The 22422-nt window shown below is 36.8% G+C and overlaps 1 long non-coding RNA gene and 2 pseudogenes across 2 annotated transcripts; all 3 read left to right on the top strand.

Annotated features, from left to right (window-relative positions):
* The first annotated feature begins 4468 nt into the window (after window positions 1–4468).
* LOC147480504 (uncharacterized) lies at window positions 4469–5672 on the top strand. The gene is made up of 3 exons (XR_015203504.1): window positions 4469–4541; window positions 4924–5020; window positions 5432–5672. It is a non-coding gene; the product is annotated as an uncharacterized LOC147480504 (long non-coding RNA).
* Window positions 5673–8170: 2498 nt separating this feature from the next.
* On the top strand, window positions 8171–8934 carry LOC147480503 (uncharacterized; annotated as a pseudogene).
* Window positions 8935–8960: 26 nt separating this feature from the next.
* On the top strand, window positions 8961–11576 carry LOC147480502 (electron transfer flavoprotein subunit alpha, mitochondrial-like; annotated as a pseudogene). Its single transcript, XR_015205439.1, has 7 exons — window positions 8961–9044; window positions 9651–9837; window positions 9911–10120; window positions 10318–10480; window positions 10698–10856; window positions 11218–11260; window positions 11391–11576. The product of XR_015205439.1 is annotated as an electron transfer flavoprotein subunit alpha, mitochondrial-like (transcript).
* The last annotated feature ends 10846 nt before the right edge of the window (window positions 11577–22422 follow it).

Genomic DNA, 22422 nt, shown 5'->3' with positions numbered 1-22422 from the left:
TTGACAATGTATACACCACCCTATCCTTCGCGCACGTCGTTTATGAGCAAAAGTACTACGATCATTACCTATTCATGATGAGTGAGACTTACACCAAATGATTAGCTGAAGTTCGCGAGGCAAAGAGTAGAAAAGGGAAGAGAAGAAAGGAGGGGAAATTTTTGGTATCCATCGTTTACTAGTAGGAATGTTTTCTCGTGTTGCAGAAGATATTTATACTCAGTTCTGAAATAGAGTTTTTGTGGACTACGGCTCCGGCGCTTGCAACTACACACTTCAAAAAACTTTTGAGATCATAAAATAGAAGATGGCCCCGGCTACCAATATGGCGTACCCTCTACAGAAACAAGATTGAGTACGCCAAACAAAACATCTAGTCTATGTAGACCTGATCCTGGAGAAGAGTCTGTTTAACAGTTGAAGAGCGTAACTCGTGGTAATGTTTGAGGAGTTGTCCATTTACTTGAAATTTGTTGTTATCTTGTGGATTGAGCAAAGATATTTCCCCATAATGGGTCATAGCTGACACAATGAAAGGACTAGACCATCGTGTTTTCAATTTACCAGGAAAAATATGTAATCTGGAGTTGTAAAGTAAAACTTTTTGGCCAATTTCAAAATCTTTACGCAAAATATGTTTGTCGTGCACTCTTTTCATATTAGTTTTGTAGGATTTTGAGAGATCATAAGCATCACTCTGAATCTCTTCAAGCTCATTTAATTCCAGTTTTTGCTTCTCACCTTCCGTGTTGATATTGTAATTGAGGTTTTTGATGGCCCATATGGCACGATGCTCAAGTTCAACTGGCAGATGACAAGGTTTTCCAAAAATGATGTAGTAAGGAGACATCCCTATTGGTGTCTTAAAGGCCGTTCAGTATGCCCACAAGGCATCCGATAAGTGGAGAGACCAGTATTTTCTTGATGGATTGACAGTTTTATCCAGAATGGACTTTATCTCTCTATTAGAGACTTCCACTTGGCCACTCGTCTGTGGGTGATATGGAGTAGCAACTTTGTGAGTAACTCCATATTTCTTCCTTAAAAACCCAAAAAATTTATTACAAAAATGTGTACCCCCATCACTGATGATAGCTTTGGGGACACCAAAATGAGAGAAAATGTTTTCCTTTACAAATTTCACGACAGTCTTATAGTCATTTGAGCGACATGCGAGTGCCTCAATCCATTTGGATATATAGTCCACAGTGACTAGAATGTAGGGAAAACCTTGAGAAATAGGGAAGGGTCCTATAAAATCAATGCCCCAAACATAAAAAATTTCCACAATTAAGATAGGATTTAGGGGCATCATATTGCGTTGGCCAATTCGACCTAGGTGCTGACAACGAATGAAACCTTTACAATGTTTGTGTGCATCGCGAAAAAAAGTAGGCCAATAAAAACCACATTGTAAAACCTTGGCCGCAGTTTTCTTCCCACTTAAATGACTACCGCAAAATTGTTCATGGCAAAAAGATAACACGTCGATGTGTTCCCAGTCGGGAATGCAGCGACGAATAATTTAATGAGCTGGTCGGAACAATACTTAAAGAGGTAGGGGTCATCCCAGAAATAATATTTTACAATGGATAAGAAGTTTTTACGATCAGGATGTGACCAAGAGGAATGAACTTTCTCAGTAACTAGGTAGTTAACGATATCCGTGTACCATCACTATTAAAAAAAAAGGCATATTATGATGCTTGGTTTTTATCTATCTTGATAGCTTTGTTAAAAACCATCAAGATAGGTGTTTTGGTGATATTTTTATGATGGCTGTTGCAAAATTATGTCATGTATGACACAAACGTCAAGAAAATATAATATTCTTATGACAGCTACTGCAAAATTATGTCGTGTATGACACAAACGTCAAAAAAATATGATGATTTTATGATGGTTGTTATAACATTATGTCGTGTATGACACATGCATCAAGAAAATATTATAATTTTATGACGGATTTTCTAAAATAGTGAAAGTTAGCAATATAATAAACCGTCAAGGCCTTCCACAATTTTTTGGGCGACATCATTGTTGGACCATTTTAGCTTTCAATTAAACCATCAATATCTTGTTAAAAAAATAGATAAATATGTAACTTGATCAGCAAAAAAATGTCAATATTCTCTAAACCAGGCAAATTTGACATACCACGGCCCACTGGTAGTGAGCGGCCCATGATTAAAAAAATAATACCAAATGAACAAGAGCAGCCCATGTTTCAAACATTTTGGCTGTCTTCTTCATTGCGAATATGCCCTAGGGCAGCATGGTTCTTTTTAGTCATCCATGTGTTTACTTCTAAATTGAAATCTGGAACTTCAATTGAAGATCAATTTCGACATCAACAGGAACTTGACCTTTAACAAATTGAGAAATCGAACTAGTTGTTCCTTCGTTGATATATATTCATAGAACTTCTCTTCCCACTCCTTTCAGAAGCTATTAAAGGTGTCTAATTTTCCTCAATTCTATGATTTTTATGCTTTTGTCTTGGAATTTAGAATGATTTTTCTATTCAATTAAGTGATTTGTGATTGTTTTAATTAGGGGTGAAAGAAAGGAATATTTTTGTATTGTAATAGACTTGTTTTTTTTAATGAGAGTATGTCCTTGTTGTTGATTTTGCAATTCTAGTCTTCTGTTTCGTTTCTTGTGCTACAACAAACCAGTTTTCACAATACGCAGACTTCACGATTATGTTATTCTATTTTTCTTAATCTATCTATTTGCAGTCTATAGGAATTACATTAATTTCTAGTATGCTCAATCAGTATGCCAATACCCCCGACATGGTTGTTTTTTTTTATATACTATGGGATCAAAGTAAGAACAGATACTATTTAGAAGGTCAGTGCACTAGTTTGATTATTCGCTAAGTGTTTTAGTATATCTTTGACTTGGTATTGTTCAGCACATATGTTAGTAGTTCAACCAGCTATACAGGAAAAACTATTTTGTTGTATTAGTTCTCTTGTGTTTGTAGTTTCTGGATGTGTATGTTGAAATATATGTTGGTAAGACTCACTGTTCCTTATGGATTATTACAATAGCTTTTAACCATCTCAAGGCAATATATTGGATTTTAGGTTACAACCCCTAATTAAAACCCCCAATTTCAAAAACCTTAATTTCTTTGGATTAGTGGTTCTCATAAATTGATTTTGGATTTTGCAATTTACAAATTCGGGGATCTTATGTAAGGTTCAGGCATCACCCGATGTGGACGTTTTGCATAACAGTGGCAAGGTCTAATCACATTGATTTATTTGAATCGACTAATTTGTTGCTTGGGAAATCAGGAAAACCAAATTTCGTACGTACATGCTTCTTGTTTATGCTTCTATGGTCTAGTCATCTTCTTGATGTCGAATCCTCAACGAACCAGAGAAGAAAATCTTGAGTAGTGCAGAAGACAAGTAAGCATTCTTTTCTCCTTTTTCCTTGTGTCCTCTCCTTATAAATTGAGGCTCTGAGTACGATTTTTTTCATTGTTTCAATGTTGTTTGTGTTGGTAATATTTTATATTTAAGGAATTTTTTTTTTCATCAAGATGGTTGTTAAGACTTATTTCTTCTATATCCGATCAATTTGGGAAAGCCCTTGCCCATTGTGCTCTTATTCTATATATATATATATATATATATATATATATATATATATATATATATATCAGAGTATGAAGCTTTGCACAAAAGTCCTTGGCGTGTTATACAAAAATTCAATTTGATAATTCACAGTACAATTATAATTTGTTGTTTCAGATTTGTTTATTGTGAGAATGCATTTGACCATTAGGATGAACTCACTTGGATTTCTATTGACAAGCTTTGCTCCCTAGTCTGTACCTGATTCCATAAACTTGGATTTCTTTTTCTTTTTTGTTCGGGAGCAAAACGGTGCCTCATACACTAAGCCTCGAGTGGTTGTAACATAAAATAAAATACAATAACCAAACGTAAGCACTTCAAAGCTGTACCAAGTAGTGAACTTGTTAGACACTAAACATACATATATTAATACATACATGACCTTCTGGCATTCTCAAGTTTACATATATGCACGAACTTGTTATCCATTTAAGTAGAGAAAAATTCCTCTATTCCTATATTCTTCATAATATCACAAGTGTTAAAATGTCTTATTGGTTGTACCAATTTTTTGCTTTTATAAATTGTGCATATCATTCATTTAGTGAGATGAGTTTTAGCACGCTGTCTTAAGCAGTTTTTTCTTTTATCGATTTCTTTTACACGACTAAAATAAGGCGTTCACTCTTTGCGTTTTTGGACATTAAGTTCTTGGAACTATTTAACTTAAATCAGGGGAACTTTTGCAGGGGACGTGATCATATTGAGAAAAAAGATGTCAATGTGGTCAATATGAGCATTGGTATGATGTGCTCATTTTTTTATTTGTATTATTTTTTAATTATAAAAATTGACACTAACTACAAATTTTGATGCTATTTGGAACTATTGCATGCAATTTTGGGAATTGTCACTTGTTACCCTGTGCAAAGCCATTGCTATTTGGTATGTACGAATGGAATAATATTCTTGACCTTGTGCGAAGCCTTTACTTATATGTGTTGTTTACTCATAAGTTTTAACCTTACACCACTCTCTCACAACCTACACAGATACACATGTAAATTTGCATTATAATTTAACTTGATGTATTCCACTTAATGAAGACAAAAGAGATAGCTTAATCAAGTACTCAACTAGCCAACTTTCTATTTCTTCCTAGGTGTACTTTGGAAAGAGTGCAACATGGATCCTAGCTGCCACTTCACCTATATTTCAAAACATGTCTTAATGATACATAACTTGGTTCTTAGCAATTAGTTCTCGGTTCAAGGTATAATATATATGCTGGTTGGCCAGTAAGCTTGGGATATCTTTCTTTGTGCAGGTACAAAGTGATTGTATAAAGGTTACCTAGTCTAAGCTTGGGAGAACATATACACTATAGTCACGGATCCAAAGTCTAAATATCCTTATCTATCTATGTGAGTATAACCATACTCTCCTCTTTACTTTCTTTGTCCTTAATATCAGGGGTATCAAAATGTGTTATTGCTTATACCAAACTTTGCACTTATAATGGGTGCATTATTTCATTTAGTAAGATGGCTTTCACTGACCTTTTGTAATTTTCTTTTGTTCAGTAGTGACTTGTCATGACTAATTGATTTAAATTAATTAACAAATGGGCTTTTTACTTAACGCCATGTGAATATTATTATTTTATTAAACCATGTGCTTATCTTTCATTTTTTCAATTATTTTTAATTGTAAAAGTTCATTGCTAACTACAAGTCAACAACTTAGATTATTATCTTGGGAACTCCTGCAGGTTTTTGCAAATTGTTTGGGGGCAACATTGATCAAGTTCCCTAGCTTGTATACATTGTGTGTAGGCCATTGCTCGTAATTGGCATGCAAGAATGGGATAATCTTCAATGATGGATGGATGACCTGAGCATAACGTGATTTGTTTAGGTCTAGCTAGGTAATGAATAATTTGTTGGCCTCGCTGAATGTAATGGAAAAGTGTTTTACAATGTTAGTTATTGGTCATTTCAAAAAAATTGCAACGATGTATACTTGTTCGTTACTGTTATTCACTCCATATATTAATGGAAATTTCAAAGTTGCATACTTGTCATGTTATGGTTTGAAATATTGGAACGTAGTACATGCGAAATGATATTAGCTAAAAATATATGGTTGAGGTTATTGTGAATGTTCTAATTTTATTTTTGAGAATTTTGTAGTTGTTTTATTGGTGAAATAAGTTTATAGGTTAGGCATTGAATTACAGGTTATTATGTAGTATCTTTGGTAGGAAAAATATAATAATAATATAAATAATATAATTTAAAAAAAAAAGATTTAGATGACAGTTTTAGAAGAACTATCATAGTGTAAACTTTTTGTTGACGCATTTTTCTTCCATAAAATGACGGTTACACAATAGACAATGGGCATTTCTTGACAGTTTTGTCGTGAAGTGTTAGAAAATATTGTGAATTTCTTGACGGTTCAAACTATAATTTATGACGGTTGCATATGAGGTGTCATAATAAAATTTACCTACTATGACGTTTTAAAGACTAACATATGTCATAATGGGAGGGACTTTTATGACGTCTTTTTATGAACCGTCATAAATTTAATGACGGTTTTGGTTGACTTTTTATGACACCCCAAGAATGACGACTATTTTTTCATTCAGAAAATGTCATGATATGTATGTCATGACAGCTAAAACATGACATAAAAAAACCCTTTTTTTAGTAGTGGAGAGGAGAAAATAGAGTACAAATATTCGCCTGGGAAGGAATCACAGATGGCTTCAGAATCACTATCAATATCACCAACCAGCCGTGATAAATGGTCGGCCACGACATTTTCGGTTCCTTTCTTGTCTTTGATTTCCAGGGTGAATTATTGCATGAGAAGGCTCCAGCGGAACAATCGCAGTTTCGCATCCTTTTTCACGAGTAGGTACCGAAGTGCGGCATGCACTACTAAAAAAAAGGGTTTTTATCTCGGTTCTAAAATTAGCTTTATCTCAATTCAAGTGGTGTTTAGATAATTTGTCCTATAAACGAGATAATATGTCCCATAACTCGTTACTAGTTCGAGTATAAATGTTATCTCACATCATACTTAACCGAGATAATACATATAGATTTTATGATCGGTGGTGTGAATCGATATAATAAGAAATTTCATTTATCTCAGATTATTGAACTCGTGATAATAAGAAATTTAATTTATCTCACACTCAACTGATATAATTGATATTATACCAAATATCTCGGCACTCAACTGATATAATTCCTATTATACTAAATATCTCGGAATAGATATGCAAAGAAAAAATCGCAGAAAAAGAGGGGACCACGATTAAACAAGGAAGTCATGGCTTTCTCCAGTACTCTCTCATGAATAACACGAACTCATGATGGGCAACCACCACTCCCAACTATCTTGTCCTCTCCACACTCTCTTCATCTCCTCTCCACTGTATCTCCACATGGCACCAACTTCGAAACAATTTACACTACCCATTTCAACTCCACAGTTGTTCAACACCTCCTCTGGTTTTCAGGTACGAAAATTTAATTTTTACTTTGGCTTGTATTGGATTTTCGTATTAAGTGTGGTGAATATATGTGTCAGAATTACCATTGGTTTTCCTCAGTTTGGGGTGGCAATGGTTTTTACATAACAGGTAAAAAGAAAACCATTGGATTTTTAGAAATAAAACCTTTCACCTTTCTGATGCAATATATATGTTTGTTGAAATGCTTCGCAGAATTCCTATTTGGTAAAATAAAAGTTTTCATCAACAAATTTCAAAAAATTTAGTTGAATTTAATTGTAAATTGAATGTCTCGAATCAAGATTGAATGAATGTTTTTTTTTTGTTGAAATGAAATTTCAATATTATACTTTCATTCTTATAGTTCATTAGCCGCACAATTCTATTCAGATGTTTCCTTCTTTTTGAGTGCAATTTCAAACATAGGTTTGCAGTAGTTTTTGTACTTAGGTGTGTGCATGCTTATTGATTTGATGTGTGCATGCAGTTTGTTTGATCCCGCCGAGTTTGTCTACCTAACCGGTGTTTAGGCCGGGGTTGGTTAGATGTATATCCACCTCGACACCTCGTGGTTTGTTTGTTTGTCTATGCATTTTGTGTCATGTGAGCTATGATCCCTTTGATTTACACCATCGGTGTGCCCGTACAAGCTAGAGGATGTAGGGTAATTGGTTATATAGCACGGGTGAGATTGCAAAGTAAATGTTAAGTGCTACTTACAACTTTGGGTATGTTGGATTCAAATGCTAATAAGTTTTGTGTAGGGTGTGTGGGGGTTCTTAACTTAATTGATTCACCTTTGGGTATGTTGTCCGTTTCAGTTGTATACACATTTGTTAATGTTTCGAGGACAAATAGTCTCGATGTCATGTGCATAATGGATGGCATGGATTATTGCTAAGCATAATAAACCGGTGGCTTGGAGTCCAACAGTAAAGGTGAAACCCATACTAATGTTGTATATGAGTACCTGCTATACCTTGGCGACAAAAGAAGAAGCATGATTCATGGTTTAAAAGCAGAAAAAGGCTTGTAATCGGTTGGGGCAATGTCACTCCTCAATCAACTATTCAATCGAGGTCTTCTTGGTGCAAAATGCAAAACCTGTTTGACCTTGGTCATTTCGAGGATCAAACTTTTGCAAAACAAAAGACAGATACAATTAAATCAAATCGCTAAGGAGATATCACAATTCCTTCAAAACCGCCAAGACCCTATGCTTTCGAATCCGGGTGGAGCATGTTATTTCGTGAATGAACATGCAATTTGCCTATGACATCTTGGAGCTGTTTTGTGAATTTGTTTATGCTCGAGTTCCTATCCTTGAAACTCAAAGGGACTGTCCTCAAGAATTGCAGGAAGCTATTGCAAGTATTATATTTGCTGCTCCCAGATGTTCAGATTTACCAGAATTGTTGCAGATTAGGAACTTGTTTACCACAAAGTATGGAAAGGAGTTCATTTCAGCTGCTTGAACTTCGCCCGACACTAGTGTCAACCGTGATATTATCGAAGCTTTTCAGTTAAAGCCCCATAGATGCAAAACTTAGGCTTTTGAAGGAAATTGCTAAAGAGTACAATCTAGATTGGGATGCTTCTAGCACTGAAGCAGAGTTCCGTAAAAAACATGAAGATCTTCTGGATGGATTGATTAAAATATGCAATGGAGCTACAGATTCTCGGTCACCCATCGAAAAGGGGTTCTCGAACATGTCGGTGCCTAGTAATGGATGTACCTATAATTCCTGTGACCGAATAGAAGTCGGAATGTTGAATCCGCTAAAGAGGCGATCGAAAGGGCCCCGGTAAAGCTGAATTATCTGTTAGTAATCACAATGTCGGGTCAAGAATTGATGCTAAAAGGAGCAGATTCAGATTCTTGTGATGCAATGGAAAGAGCTCGGCTGCCATTGCTTCCGGTGATCGTGCCTCAGCTGCTGCACGAAGAGCCGCCGAGCTTGTGAATGTTAATAGTGGGTTTCCGAGAATTCAAGAGAGCTCCTAGCATTGCTCATATGCGTGAGTTGATATCTTACAAGAGACTAAAAGGAGTATATATAATAGTTTACTTTCGACCGTTGAGAACCAAATAACGTGTGCATCGTTGTCTTGATGTCGAGAACCATGTGCACCAAATCAAATTACCGTGGTTCTGGTGATTTCAACTGTTATGAACTGCTGCCCAATGGAAAGTGTATGTAAAGTTTCTCTTTTGATTGCAGTAAAGTTTGTTATTTCATATCACCTACAAGAAGCATATACTCTGTTAACACATGTACTTATCCTTTATACAGATGTGTTATACCTTGGCGACAAATATTACAATTGGCAGTGAACTTCTTTTCTAGGATTCTTGGACCATGTATTTTTGGAGCAAGTGCTTTCCATATCCTTGGCGCACTTCCTAGATTCAGGATTCTTTGACCAGGTATATCTTTTGAATTATTTTTGATAGCTTTATATACATGGTCTGAAATTTAGTTAGGTTCGAATCTACTCAGTCTTCAAATATTTGACTGAACCAAATTGTCGCTTCGGAAGCTGGTCGAGGCTACTTTAATGGACATGTGAAACAATCATCATATAGCGCAATCACAGCTGCAAGGTCTATTAGTGAACAAAATTCAATTTCTTTATTATTAGCTGGGTCAGGCCCGTCCCTTCACAAAGCAGCTTCACACGCTGCTGCCTCATTCCATCCTTCCATATCTCAGATACGTAACATTCTTTTATTATTATTATTGAATGTAATGTTTAATTCTCTAATATTATTTATTTGATTATTAGGTACTTGTGGCTGATATGGATAAACTATCACATCCACTTGCAGAACCATGGGAAGAACTAGTCCATTTGGTTCAGAAAAAAGGTGGCTACTCACATATAATTGCTCCATCGAATTCATTTGGAAAAAATGTATATGAATAGCTGCTCTTTTAGATGTTTCATCTATAATGGATGTAACTAATATTTCGGTCTCAACTATATGTCGTAAGCTCGAGGTTTCTTCCTTGAGATGGAATACATATTAGTATTTGATGTTGTTATACATGTTATAAGAAGAATTATTTAAAATGGACCGTAGGCGACCACAGTTTAGATTATATCCAAACATAGCAAAGGTGTCACTTATATATCTGTTATGTGTATGCCATTTAATAATTGGGTGTAACTTCTTCTTCTTCATTGTAGGCCAATTTATGCAGGGAATGCTCTTTGCAATCGCTCGATATATCGGTGTCGATCCTTGTATGTGACCATTAGGTCCACCTCATTCCCTTCCTCATATTTCATCCGATTCAAAATGGGATGCACGCTCTGTTTAGCGAGGTTGATATCTCAACCTATAGTGAAGGTCTGTTTGTCTCACTATTTAATAAGTGTACAACATTTTGTGGATGCAAGACTAATTGTTTTAACTTGATTACACCTTTATGCTATTTATTATGTTTGTTGAGTATACAGTTTGTTGAGTTTCCATCGCTTCAAACTAGTTTTGATTTTTTCCATTTGACAATTAAAATCTTTCAAACATATCTTCTTCTTTACATTTGTCTTCTAACAATGTGCAGACACCCTTGGAAAATCCAGATATTTAAAGCATACATCTCAAGATACGGAACACCCAGATTTGGGCAGTGTAAGGGTAGTAGTTACAGGCGGTCGAGCTTTGAAAAGTCCTGAGAACTTCAGATTACTGGAGAAGCTTGCTGAAAAGCTTGGTGCAGGAGGTATTTGCTAAATAAATCTTTTAACATGCATGTTCCTCGATGCTCTTTTTATGTTTATTTTACTTTTTGTTTTTTTCTTGTTTTTTTAAAGTAAAAGTCTTTATATGTATCTAATCAAAGGCCAATTACATCAACCACTAATAACTAGTGAGAAGCTACTTTTAAGACCAAAAACCCAGTTACACCCCCAAAAGCTAATATTTGCCTCTTTTTACGGTTTTTGTCATACAATTGAAGAGGGTCACCCATATTTCCTCGGATATTTGGAAAGTTTAGGGAATGTGAGAGAGATCGATTGAAAACCTTGCATGACTATGTGGATCATTAAACGCATTCTGACCTCTATTGTTGTTTTGCTTAGTTGGAGCCACTCGGGATGCTGTTGATACCTCTATTGCCAAAAAGTAAGTACTTGTTATACTTTTTTGTAAGTTGTTAAAGAGTGAGCGAAATAAAATTTATTTTGGTATTTGGATTACTGAAATATGTTAATTGTCAAACTAATCATTTAATATTTTCATCTTGGCTTGGTAGGTTCCATGCATGTCAATTTCAAAGAGAAGATTTTGGAACTTCTATTAGCTTTCTTAGGGAAATATGTAAATAATTTTTTACTTAGCTACTTTATGACTTGATATAACAATTAGTTATGTTCGTGTTTGATATTGTACATTCAATTCTTATCTTAATAAAATCAGTTTCTTTAAAGAAATTTATTTATGTTGGTTTGTTTCTGTTGATTGGTGTTGATGTTTATGAATCTGGGAAGGGAATGTGGTTGTTTGGGAGAGTGGTTTGTATTTGCAGGCTGTTATAATTTGTGAACAATACTAGCACAATTAGAAAAAAAACTTGACAAACTATGTCGACTAAATACGAGGTGAGATAAAAGGAATTTATCACGATTGTTTCTTTTATATTATCTCGGTTTCAATAAAAAAAATGATCTCAGTTTTCTTCTATACTAATTGGTTTTCAGTCACAATTCATCTCGGTTTTCTTCTATATAATCTCGATTCCATTAAGAAAACTGAGATAATAGATTTAGATAAGATGTCAGACTTCTGAGATAATTTAGTAGCTTATTATCTCGGTTTTGTAGAACTCTATTACCTCAGTGGATTTTACCTCGGTTGTTTTTTCCTAGAAAACCGAGATAAAAACTCTAACATCTCACCTTTTAGCTGAGCTTATAAGCCCTTTTTTTAGTAGTGATGGTCAGTATATACGATGGTGGATGATCCGACCAGGTAAGGGTGAAACTTATCCAAAGCATAGACAACAGCTAGGAACTCTTTCTCAGTTGTTGTGTAATTACGTTGAGCGTCATTAAGAGTTTTACTAGTGTAGTAAATGACAACGGGTTTATTATCATGTCGTTGGCCTAGTACGACACCAATAGCAAAGTTGCTAGCGTCACACATCAGTTCGAATGGTTGAGACCAATCAGGGGGTTCAATGATAGGAGAGGTAGTCAAGGTGGTTTTTAGAGTTTCAAAAGCTTGTTTACAATTGAAATTGAAATTGAATACTACATCCTTAAACAGGAGATTAGTTAAGGGTCGAGCAACTTTAGAAAAATCCTGAATGAATCACATGTAAAACCCAGTGTGGCCTAAAAAGACACGGATATCACAAACTATTCGGGGGAGAGGTAGCGAAGCAATTTTAACAATTTTAGCTTAATCAACCTCTATCCCGTCTTTTGAAACAATATGACCTAGAACAATTCCTTTGGTCACCATGAAATGACACTTCTCCCAATTAAGTACCAAAATTTTCTTTTCACAATGCGTTAACACTTTAGAAAGGTTGGATAGGCAGTCGTCAAAGGAATTTTCATAAATGGAAAAGTCGTCCATGAAGACTTCCATATAACGTTCCACCATATCACTAAAAATGTGAAGCATGTAGCGTTGGAAAGTGCCTGGAGCATTGCAAAGACCAAAAGGCATTCGTTTGTATGCAAAGGTTCCAAAGGGACATGTGAAAGTTGTCTTTTCTTGATTGGTGGGGTTGATGACAATTTGGAAATAGCCGGAATAGCCGTCAAGAAAATAGTAGTAAGCATGACCGGCTAAACGTTCTAGCATCTGGTCAATAAATGGAAGAAGGATGTGATCTTTATGTGTTCTGGCATTAAGTTTGTGATAGTCAATGCAAATTCTCCATTTCAATGGAATGCGAGTGAAGATAACTTCACTATTTTTGTTTTGTACAACTTGAATGCCGGACTTTTTGGGAACAACGTGGACAGGACTAACCCAATCACTATAAGAGCTAGGGTATATGATACCCGCATCAAGTAAACGTAAAACTTTTTCCCTCACCACCTCTTCCATGGCTGGGTTAAGGCGCCATTGTGATTCTCGCGATGTCTTTGTGCCGTCATCTAGATGTATACGACGTCTGCATACACTAGGGCCTATTCCTTTGATATCATCTAAGGACCATCCGATAGCGGAGCGGTGTTCACAAATGACACGAATCAAACGTGCTTCTTCGTCGGTGGTCAAGTGAGAAGAAATTATTATAGGGTAACTACCATCGGGATCGAGATGCACGTAATTCAAATCAGAGGGTAGAGGTTTTAAATCCGGAGTTGGAGGAGTGGGGATCAAGGATTCGTGAGGGGCCGTCTCTTCAATGGAAAAGAGCGAGTCCGGGTCTTCTGAATCAGTTGGCAACGTAGTAGTAGGGTCAAATAGTGGTACTAACTCTAATAATGTGTGGACATCCTTAATGTACGAGTCATCATCAAACTTAGGATTATCAAAAGAAAGAAATTAGTGTACCTCGTCTGGGGGAAAAGAGTTTTCTAAATTTTCCTGTGCCAGACTATCAACTAGGCTAATCTCACCCTCAATATCAGGATCGGGAAGTTGTTTCATTAAGTTGAATACATTGACTTCTATAGAAAGGTTCCCGAAAGACATTGTCATTGAACCATCCTGACAATTTATTAGAGCGTTAGCAGTTGCAAGAAATGGATGTCCTAAAATGATAGGAATGGAGTCCCAGGCAACTTTGGTATCTAGAATTACAAAATCGACGGGATAGTAAAAATCTTGAACCTTGACTAAGATGTTTTCTACGATGCCCTTTGGGTACTTGATGGAGCGATCCGCGAGTTGCAGGGTCATGTTGGTAGGTTTTAATTCATGATGACCTAACTGCTTAAATAAGTAGTAGGGAAGTAGGTTAACACCGGGCGCCCTAGTTCTAAAAAGTCGGCGGCGGTATACTTTTTCGGCAATGCATGGTACGGTTTATTCGACACGGGTCTTTGTATTTAACCACACCATTGGTAGTAGTAATGGAGGACATTTCGATGAGGAATGCTTGTTGAGGAACATTAAGTTAGGCCGTTTGTTGGTGCACATGTTCTTTAAAAACTTGGCATGCTTGGGAAAATGCTTAAGTGCATCTAGAAAAGGTAGGTTTATGGTCAATTTTTTAAAGGTTTCTCGAATCTCATCGAAATGTTCGTCAGGTTTGTTTTTTGCCAAATGGGCAAGGAACGGAGCTTTTAGGCAGAATTTTGCATATGGATTAGTGACGTCTTTCCCTAGGGATGTGGATGTAGATTTGGAAGGAACAACTTCGTTCGCTATAGGTTGCGAGGTAGGAGTTGGAAGGACGTCAGCCGCGACTTTTGTTGATTCGATGTCTAGCATACGTATGTGATTGTCGATGGTTCAGCCAGAACGAAGAGTAGTGATGGCATTTACCTCACCCTGGCTAGGATTACTAGATCTTGGTGCATTGTTGAGTTCAAAGGTAGTGTTTGTGGGCTTAGGGTTTGGAACTGCTTAGAAAGGAAACATGCCTTTTTTACTTTTATCCTGTTCTAATCACTGAAGAGACTATTGGATAGATGCTAGGATTTGAGATTATTGATTCATGTAAGTCAGAAAAGTTTCAGCTGTTTTATCGGCAGTGGATTCTACTAGTGGAGCAACAGGAACAAGTTCACGGTTATTGTTTACGGGTTGATTTTAGTAGCCATATCCTTGATTAGCGGGGACAAGGTTGCGGTTGTTTTGGTACCCTATATTGGCAGTGATTGGAAACTAACTTTTCCCTTGCTAGAATTGCGGAGGATTTCCTTGACGGTAGGAATTGTAGTTCGCGGGTGGTCATACAGGAGCATTGTTGACACCCGGAGGAGCTTGTTGTTGAGTAGGGGGCCCCAAGCCAAATTCGAATGTTGTCGCCAAGGTGCATTAGGGATGTTGAAAGCACAAACCTCTTCAGATGGTTGGGGAGGGCACTCGTATGCCAAAGGACAATAAGAATCGGCGTGCTCAGGACTTAAGCAAAGAGGACATGGGGAAGCGTTGGCAGCCATGACTTGTTTGGGTTTTTGATCATTTACTTGAACCAAAAGAGCATCAACCTTTTTTGTTAGGGACTCGTTCAAATTTTTTAATTCTGGATCGGGTTTGACCTCGAACATAGACGTAACTTTGGTAGGAGTGTCTTTAGAAGATCTGGAAGAATCAATGTTACCCCAATGAGTGTTTCATGAAGCCTGTTTCGAGAAAAGTGTATGCTTCAGTAGCGTTTTTGTCCATGAAACAACTGCACTTCATGATATCTAATGTATCTTTTTGATGGTCAGAGAGACCATTAAAAAATGACCGGACTAAGACAGCGGTGTCGAGTTGATGATGGGGACATTTGAGAAGCAGATCCATAAATCTGCTCCATGCTTTCGTAAAGGATTCTTGGGGATGCTGGCAAAAGAATTGAATCTTCTGAAGCATCTATGTAGTTTTCTTCTGAGTATAGAACTTTATCATGAATTTTTGTACGAGCTTGGCCCATGTGTCAAGGGATTGCGGCGCTTTGCCTGCGAGCCAAACTGAAGCTTTATCAGCTAAGGTGAAGGGAAACAACCTAAGCAAGACTTGTTCATTGGTAACGGTTGGATGGCGGAAAGTGGTGGCTACTTGCTGCATCCGACAAAGGTGATTGTATGGTTTTTCATGGTCTAGACCATGGTAAACAGGTAACAAACCGAAAATGTTTGGCAGAATGCGAAAATCTCCTGCAATCTCATCGAGTTTAATGCAGGAAGCAAGTCCTTCCTGTAAGGCAATATAGAAGTCCGAAAGGGTTTATCGACTGTGGGATTTTCCTGGGCCATAACTAAGGGAGATAATGGCAATGGAGATACTTGACGAGGTTGGTTTATGGAGGAAGAACTATGTCTAGGAGATAACCTAAGCAGTTGTTTATTGTATTTCTGACGACAATATGTAAGTTCTAATTCCTTATGTTTACCAGACCGTAGTCTCGTACAAACACAAATGTTAATTCAAGGCTCATAAGGAACGAATTATGACAGGAAGATTGAGAATTAAGTAAGGAGGGAGGTGAAGCACGTCTTCCTGAGCTGTTGCTAACTTGAGCAGTAGGCTAGGATAACGTGTGAATATTCCAGCAGCAAGGTCACCTGAGAGAATTGAGGGAGGTTTTCCGTGCTAGCACATTCCTTAATTAGGTAACCTCATTCTCGCAAGTTTACACTGATAGAATAGTAGGATGATTTATGATGGTGTATTATGCGGGGTATTATTAAGATGATTATGATGAAATTTTTATTATTCGGATTATTATTTTTTATTTAGTGATTATTATTATTATTATTATTATTATTATTATTATTATTATTATTTTAATTTTACATAATTAATGTATTATTTAGACGTGATTACGAAACATGCAATTAAAGACGAGAGATGCCAAAATAGAAGACTAAACATGCAATTAACACATTCTAGTTTTACACAGGAAGTCTACACATGCAACTCTATATTACTTACACGTGAATAGAACCACGTCCTACGCATGCAAGAATATATATCTAAAAATACGTGCAACTAGATGTGAGCTAGGGGAATGTCGAGAACGAACTCATGCAAATGAATATCGCGTACGTGAATTGATGTAACATACACATACAAAAATAATCTAAGCAGTTGGTTTGAAATTACGCAGACATCCAAATATATTCGAATCATTTTAATCGTATTAATGTGAATATATAATGACGAACCACATTTACTTAGGAAAAATTCTATACATGCAAAGAGTTCTTATGCCAACACACAAATATGCGAGGTAAAACAGGTTATAGCAATCAACCAAATAATATCCTAGACAAAGATTGAGGAGTTTCAGAATTCGAAACTTGGCATCCCACAATTCCTCTTATAGCGATCGAATTAATCCTGAGCTCGTCAACTTACGGGAAGTTGGATAAACAGGTCTAGAGAGTCCAAAATAGTACTGAGAAGTAAAGTGGCTTGTAAGTAAAAACTGGAGTGTTGATACTCCAGGTTAGTCTCGCACGCTACTATTATAGTCTCGTCCGAGACTGTAAGATCAATTCAGTACTTCAACTTCCTACGGAATACTTAGACTGTGCTAATAATGATAAACAAAATCTGGTTCACAGATATCTGTTAGTAGAAAAAGAAAAGTTAGGGCAAACATGTACGTAACACTTTAGTATCGCAAAACAAATGAAAATTGAAAAGATGAGGGGGTAGGAGAGGGGGGCTATTACGTGATGTATTCCAGTTATTACGTTAAATGTCCATAGTCCTTAGGTGGGCAGCGGCGCCATTTGATAAAACGGTAATTTCAGGTTTGATTCTTTTAGTCCAGAAGTCCACAGTCCGAAGTCCGTAGTCCAAAGTCCAAAGTCCGTAAACGTCCGTTTAGTCAAAATACCTTACTCACGTGGGTTGGTAGGATAGGTCGAGTAAGAGATCATCCATACCTTAAGGCTCGGCAAGGTTCACAACTGGATTTACAGCTTTTAGTGAGTAGGATTTTAGGTTATTTAGTTGTTATAAATAAATTAACGGTAATGCGAGTAACGTAAAATAATAGCGATTGATTTCTACGTAAATAAACAGAGATAGAGAAACAGGGAAAGGGTTAAATGTACTCATGCAAGATCAGTTTCAACAGTTATAATACCACATCACTACAGCTCTAATTCGCCTCGAGTTCATAGACAAACCCGAGACGGCGTCAAGTATCGATCCCTAATGAGATACACGCATCTCTGAGCTCATCTCACTAGCATAAGGAGTTGAACTAATATTCCATCTCTGGAATATCATTTCAGCTCCTGGTTCGATTCTACATCAGCTAGATAAATCAGAGAGCTATCTGACACCAGAGAGTCACGCGCGAGATATTTTGGGTCTTTCGCGAGACTATTCTGGTGCATCAACACTCCAAATTTGGACAGTCTCAATTATTTTGGGACCGGATATATAATCTACACCTAACTCCTAAGTAGTGATTCTGGAACATTAGAGTGTCAATCTGGATCCTCACACGAGCATCATTAGCCCTCCCCCAGTGGGGTTTAGCTTGTGGTCATTGGATGATTAATTGAACTTGCTGTATACAATAAATAAGTAAATGCAGAATAGGAATTAAACTTGAAAAAAATGACTTTTATTAAGTAAAAGGACTTACAGTACTGAAGCTGGTATGAAAGCTACTGGAAAGGAAAGCTACGTACTGGAATGAAACAGCAAAATAAAAAGCTAAAAACTATAAGCTAAAAACTAAAACTAAAAACTGAATACCCAAAAGCTGAAGACCCCTTCTCATATAAATAGCTTCTAGCCCCTTCACGTGAAACCTTCCTAATTAAATGTTTTGTTTGTAGACCAAATTGATAATCTCCAAACTTTGTAATACAAAGTTTTGTCCTATTATGTATTAATTTGGTTTTTGTCTTTTTGCTAAATCAATTCAAACATTGATTTCTTCCATCTTTTCCTTTTGCAAGGTGGCACTCAATTGTGACCATCACTTGCCACCTGTCTATGCTGACTTGTCATGCCTTTTGGGGCACAGAGTGGGTCCACGTGGTGTGTCCAGTGGCGGCACCGATTTTGGGATTTTTACAATTTTTTGTCTTTGCGTAGAGTTCGTCGCCCTGGTTGCTCTAGCAGTTCACTAGCTGATGTCTGCGTCCAGGTTTGAAAGATGTGAGCTTTGGAAGTTTGCTGCTTCTTACATGTGAACCCGTTCTGCACTGGTTTTGTCCCTTTGGAATCTTCGGCTCTAGTCAGGCTTTGTTGGGCTTCACTGGGGCCATAGTTCAGGATTTCGGTATTCTCGAAATTCCAACAAATCCAAAAACTGAAATTCATCAAATTTCGAACCCTATCATATTAGGAATTTCGATTGATTTCAAAATAACCAATATTTTGACTCTATAGTCGGAATTCCGATTTTTTGAAAAACCGAAATATTGGGCGGAATTCCAAGGTTTCGTTCGGAATCACGAACACTGACTGGGGCTGAGTGGGAAGATTTCAAGTATTCCCGTACTTCGATGCATGTTTTATCATCATATTCACGTTAACGGCAAAAACCTGCAAAAGTACAAAAATATTATTATTTAATGATTATTAAACACATAATTAACCAAAATACTATGTCTCTACGGGATTTAGTATTACAGTTTTGGGTGCTTATCATTGCCTAAGAATTTTTGTTATGGTTTGTTTTTCAAAAATTAGTGTCTTAAATCACAACTTTTGAGTACGATTATCTTAAAAACATCTCTGCATAGTTTTCAAAACTAGAGGATATAAAAATAAAAATTATACACCTCGGAGTAACCAAAATAATACCGAAATCATGTATAATTTTATCTTCTTGTCAAAACCTCTATATAGAGATATCTATTGCTTGAGAAAACCAACTAAAAAAAACAAGGTCAAAGTGTCTCCACACGAGAATTAAACAAATAGAGTAATCCAAAATGATACTATTCTCTGTTTAATTCTATCTTTTGCCTCCACCTCTCTATTTGTCTCGAGAATCGGACGTTAAAATACTCAAACTTGTACAAAATTTTCAAATTTTTTTCCTTTCTTCTAAAAATCTTTTCTTTTCTCAATCTCTTTCTTTCTAAAATCTTTAAAAAAAATTGTCAAAAATGTCTTCTGTTATGAACAAAAACCCTCCACCTAGCAAGACTAGATGGATAAGTTTCAATAATTGTGTGCAATCACTTCCTAGAGAACTGTAGTGGAAAATATGGACACATATACTAAAAATTATTCCTGATTTAGGTAAGAGTTCATACACACGTAAGAGACGAGCTATGAGAGAAGGCTGGTGCTCGAACTATCAAACACTAACTTGTCACGGTCTTCAACCTCATAGTGAAAATTCAGTTTTCAAGGTTTTCATGTGCCAGCCACCTGCTCATCAAGCCCAGCTGAAGAGAGTAATCCAACCATTTGGTTGGGATTGACTCAAGTTTTCAAAAACTTCGAAGTCTTGGGAATCTGAATTAAAATGACCCGCCTTTTTAAAATTTCAGTTCATATTTAAAAATCCAAAAAAAAGTAATTAAAATTTTCCTTCTTTTGTTTGTATATATTCCCTACAATTTTTTTTCGTTTCATTCCCTCACCATCTTTTATCCACCGTTGGATGTAAGTGTACCCTATATTTTTGCGTGGCATTTTCAATGTTGATCGTTTTGGTACCTCTTGGGTCAAGATCGGACGAGCAACGAAGTGCGGATCGACTTTTGTAATTGGCAAGGCACTGAGGACAAGATCAGAATTACTTGATTTCATTTAGGCTTGGGCCAAAATTTTGAAACAACTAAAGAGGCACGTGTAAGTCAAATCCTTTATAAGCCACACGACCGCCTGCTCGTCTTAATCTTCCCCAAAATCCCCAACCCTAGCCACACCTAATCGCGCGCGTGTTCACCCCTCATAAGCACGCGACCGCCTGATCACCCATACACACCACCACCTAATTTTTTTTATAGCCTACTCCATTTTCAACCCCCATTCCAACCAGAAAACCCAGTTTAAATTGCGCGAGTTCTAAAAATCGTGTCGGAGCAAAATTTTCAAAACCTCTTCAATTCCGATCTATTTGAAGTGCACTTCAAGACTGAGATTAAAACAAGAAGATGAGAACCCTTGGTTTTGTTGGAAGGTGCGAGTTATTCTCCCTTTCTTACTCTTTCATTTTATAATCATATGCACATAGAGGAGGATGACCGCATCATGGTTGTCAAGGATGGTTGCACGCTTGAGCTCACTAAGGAAGTGGTGAGTGAGGTTCTAGGGATTCCTCTGAAGGTGTATGCTCAGACGGAACAGTCCCCATAACACAAGATCATCGATGTGATGATGGCCGAGACTCTTCTCGAGGGGTGAAAAACCACAAGTCACACTGCGCGTTTTAGAGTTGGCAAAGGAATTAGTTGGCGGTATCTCAATGGACACCCTTCAACCTGGTAGGCTCATTCAAACCTTCTGATATCGGAAAGGCGATGCTCCATATTCTATAGATTCTTCAAGAGCAGAAGAACAGCTTCTACATCGTCTCCTTCGTTTGGGAGCAACTCTACAAACCCAAGAAGTTCACCGCCCCTCTACCATGTTGGTCACTAGGATCATGCAGCACTGGAGGTTTGATGCTACTGACGCCTTAGTGGAGGTCAAGGACACTACCACAGGTCCTATCTATGGTTACTACATCCAAAAATTATGGTATCCACCTGCCGCCGAGCAAGCACGCCCTACCGAGCAAGTAGACTACTTCGTTGAAGGTGCCACTCGATAGTTCACTCAGCCCATGGACAGAATTCACTTTCTCCATGAAGGCCAGAGAATTCTGCACTAGCACATCCATCAGCTCAGGCAAACACAGGGAGTCATTATAGGGGCACAACAGACCCTCAAAGAGGACCAACAGACTTTCCAGCAGGAGAAGTGACGTTTTCAGCATAGTGTCACTAGAACACTACAGAGCATTAGAGACGCGCTCCCGTGTAGTGATAGACACGCTAGGACCCAACGTCATCAAAGAGAAGGATCTTCTCGACATCGTGACGAGTCATGCACGGATTCTGACTAGCCAGCTCCCTAGTGTCCGACAGATAGTTTATAGTTTATGTTTTATCTTTAGTTTGATGTTTGTTTTCTTTTCGCACTTATGTATATTTATAACTAGTATTGTAAATTTATCTGCTTGTTTTAGTTATTTTTCTTGTGGAATTTGGTATATGAGTAGAAGGTAATACAAATACATCATGCCAAAATTTTCCATTTTTCTTTCATGCATTTCATTTGTTTTCAAAAATACAAAAAACCAAAAAAAAATAAAAAAATCATAGTAGAATACTTATCCTTAGTACAATAAACCATGTATTTCTCATTCTATATCAAACAACCTACTCCCCAAACTTATTTTGGGGTGACATATTTTCATCATGAAGAACAAAATACAGGTGTATCGGCATTTTGCTCATGTTTCTATGGTAATCTCTTTTCTTATCTCTTCATACTCTGAGGATAAAACATGTTTCTATTTGGGGTTGGTATAGTAACATTTTACAAAAACTAGGCATTTCTTATATTAGATATAATAGTGTATTTCTTTCTTTCTAAATTTTTTTTTCAAAAAAGACCAAAAATATTATTAAAAAGTCTTGTTTCCTTTTTTTATGATGAATAAAAAGTTTAGAAGTCTCATTATAGCAATA

The sequence above is a fragment of the Coptis chinensis genome, chromosome 8, assembly GCF_015680905.1.
Source record: "Coptis chinensis isolate HL-2020 chromosome 8, ASM1568090v1, whole genome shotgun sequence".
NCBI classification, from domain to species: Eukaryota; Viridiplantae; Streptophyta; class Magnoliopsida; order Ranunculales; family Ranunculaceae; genus Coptis; species Coptis chinensis.
This window is presented reverse-complemented; position numbering and strand designations above follow the sequence as displayed.